The sequence below is a fragment of the Mandrillus leucophaeus genome, unplaced genomic scaffold (genome assembly GCF_000951045.1).
Source record: "Mandrillus leucophaeus isolate KB7577 unplaced genomic scaffold, Mleu.le_1.0 Scaffold141, whole genome shotgun sequence".
In the NCBI taxonomy this organism is placed as follows: domain Eukaryota; kingdom Metazoa; phylum Chordata; class Mammalia; order Primates; family Cercopithecidae; genus Mandrillus; species Mandrillus leucophaeus.
The window spans coordinates 2,700,982-2,704,172 of record NW_012101377.1 but is presented as its reverse complement, the minus strand read 5'-3'; the positions used below and the strand labels follow the sequence as shown (position 1 = coordinate 2,704,172).

The 3,191-nt window shown below is 54.5% G+C and overlaps 1 protein-coding gene across 1 annotated transcript in view; it reads left to right on the top strand.

Annotated features, from left to right (window-relative positions):
- Positions 1-2,414: 2,414 nt before the first annotated feature.
- The window catches only part of SYNC (syncoilin, intermediate filament protein), a 24,195-nt gene continuing 23,418 nt past the window's right edge, over positions 2,415-3,191 (top strand). The window contains exon 1 of the mRNA XM_011974066.1: positions 2,415-2,501. The gene's annotated coding sequence lies outside the window, so the exon portion shown is untranslated. The remainder of the gene's footprint in view (positions 2,502-3,191) is intronic.

Sequence of the window (3,191 nt, the reverse complement as noted above, 5' to 3'; positions counted from 1 at the left end):
AAATATGGCCATGTGACTGAGCTCTGGCAATGGGACACAATCATAAGTGGTATGAGGTGAGCGACCCTTCCTTTTTACTTTCATTGGATAGAATGAGGCATTAGAAGGGAGCTTGGACTGGTCTTGGACGGGTGTGGATTTAGGGCCACAATCTGGAGATGGTGGAAGACCAAGATGGGAGTCTGCATCTTTGGTAGATTGTATTTTCCCAAGATAGAGGCAATACTATATCCCATTCCACAAGCTCTTCTTACATACTGTGACTTTGACATACCCTTCCATTAAAAGGTGGCATCTATGTCCCCTCCCCATGAGCTAGAGGCCCGGGTCTTTGTGACTGCCTTGAGCAACAGAATAGGTCAGCAGTGACAGTGTGTAGCTTCCAAGGCTAACTCAAAAAAATGCCTTTCACTTCTGCCTTGTTCTTTTGGGACATTTACTCTTGGGACTTAGCCACCATGCCACAGGAAGCACAAGCAACCCGTGGAAAAGCCCATGTGGAGGAGAACCAAGACCCCCAGGCAAATCCCCTGCTGAGCTCCCAGCTGACAGACCGCATCAACTTGCCAGCCACATAAGTGAGCTGTCCTGGATGCAAGTTCTGCAGCCTCTGGGCAAGCCCCTCAGCTGATGCCACATGAAGCAGAAATGAGCTGCCTCCACCAAGCCATGCCCAAATCACAGATCTGTGGGTAAAATAAATGATTGTTATTGTTATAAAAAACAAAAACAAACAACAAATTTTTTTAAGGTCCTACTATGCGCCAGCCCTTGTGCTGGGCTCTGGGGACACAGCAGTAAACAAGACACGGAAAGTCTCTGCCCTCAGGGGGCTTCCATTCTAGTGGGGGAAGCAGAGAAGAAAAGAATTGAAAATGAACAGTATTGTTGCAGATTGATAAGTGCTACACAGAAGATAAACAGGGTGACAGGGATAAACAGTAAATGAGATGAGGCATGGTGGCTCATGCTTGTAATCCTAGCACTTTGGGAGGCTGAGTCTGGAGGATCCCTAGAGGCCAGGAGTTTGAGATCAGCCTGAACAACATAGTGAGACCCCATCTCTATTAAATACAATTTTACAAAACCCAACAAAACCAACAAAAAGCCCACAACAAACAGTAAATGGATGGACATCATGGGCAGGGGGTGGGGAGGCATCAGAGAAGGCTCTGTGAGATGTGAGCTGAGACCTGAAGGAGAGTAAAAGGTGGGCTGGGAAGAGCTGGAAAGGGTTTTCTAGGCAGAGGGAGTAGCAGAAAAGGCCTGGCTGGGTGTGGTGGCTCACTCCTGTAACCCCAGCACTTTGGGAGGCTGAGGCAGAGGACTGCTTGAGCCTAGGAGTTTGAGATGAGCCTAGGTAACACAGTGAGGCCTCATCTTTACAAAAAATACAAAAATTATCCAGGTGTGGTGGTGTGCATCTGCAGTTCCAGCTACTCGGGACGCTGAGATGGGAGGATCACCCGAGCCTGGGAGGTTGAGGCTGCAGTGAGCCATGATCACACCACTGCACTCCTGCCTGGATGACAGAGGGAGACCCTGACTGCAAGAAACAACAGCAACAGCAACAACAACAACAAAGGCCTGGAGGTGGGGAAGTTTCTAGGACCCTGGGGAATTCAGGGTTTCAGCCTAAAGAAGCTCTGAGCAGGAGGGTAGAAGGGGGTCAGAAATTCAGTCCTGGGGAGAGCCCAAGACCAGGTCCTGGGCTGGGGGTTGGAGGGGCAGAGCCAGCTCCTCTGAATGCCACCCTTGCCTCCTGTTGCTTGGTACCACAGCAAACAGAGCCGCTGGCAGGCCTGCCCTTGCTGCCTTAGCTCTCCTCTGGCGGGCAGCAGATGTCAAATGCCCAGCAGCTGAGGCTTCGCCAGCCTCCTCCCCTGGAATAGTTCAGGGGTAAGTCAGAAAATGACCAGCAGCCTCAAAACCTGGCTTTTTCTCGTGCATACCTTACAAGGGTATATTTGGCTGCCCTGGGTGTTAAATCTTCCACCCTCTTGCATTAGACAGAGAAATATAAATATACAGCCACAGGCGGCACACTCAGACGCGAGGATGAATGAACATTCATCAACCCCCAGTCACACACAAGCACACAATCAGAGTTACATGCGGGATCATACGCATGCCCCCCACACACAGTCACAACAGCCAGCCCCACAAAGACACCCCACCATGGCCCGATCACCACACACATTCACCCTGAGATCACACGATCACACGTCCACAGGCTCACACACAGACATGTACCCCACAATCACCGCAGAGTCACACAGGGGCACACAAGCCCACACACATTCAAGACCACAGCATGCTTCCCCCACCGGCCTCCCAGGCACCCCAGCCCCTGGGGCTTGTTGTGGTGCCGGCATTCTTCTGCGATTGAGTCAAAGACCTCCCCAGACAGGGTGGCTAAGTGGAAAAAGGAATCCAAGGAAGAACGCCTGAAGCTCAGGTCTGGGAAGGGGCCCAGCAGCTTCTCTCTTGGGGAGAAAGACGTCAGTGCTGGTTTGACCCTGACACTAGTGGGCTGAGGACGTAGGGGGAGGTATGTCTTGAAGTTGACAGAAGTGGGCTGAGTGGGGTGACAGGTGGAGCAGGGGAGAGACCCCAGGAAGCCTCAAAGGGTGGGGCAGAAAGGGGGGTTAAATATGGACTCAATGTGATAGGCGTAAACTCCTCCGCAGTTTTTTTTTTAAACTCCCCAGCCACCCAGCCCGTCCCCAGGCTCCAGGCTGTCCCCAAATGCGCGGGGTGCGGCCGTGAACTCTCCTCCCCGGCCGCGCCCTGCCCCGCCCTTCACGACAGCTGCGGGGGACAGCCCGGAGTGCCCTGAGGGTGGCTGCGGTCCTTCCCCTCCTGGGTGGGGACCAGAGGGCGCTGAGCGGCGGCGGACACCCCCAAACACTCGCGGGAGAGGGGTGCTGGGTCCCTTTGAGCAGCCCGCCCAACCCTGCCCCCACCCTCCCAGGCTGGACAGTGGAGGTGCTCCTTGGGGCTTCAGACCCTTCTCCCTCCCCCTGCAACGGGACCCCACGAAAGGAAGGGTGGGGAGAAGGTTCGGGAAGACCAGGGGGCTGGGAGGTTTGGAAAGGCCACTCCAGGCCCCAGTTCCCACTCCCGCCTCAGGCTGGTCCGGGAGGGGCAGACTCTCCCCGCCCCCAGGTCCGCGCGGCCGCTCCCTCCTC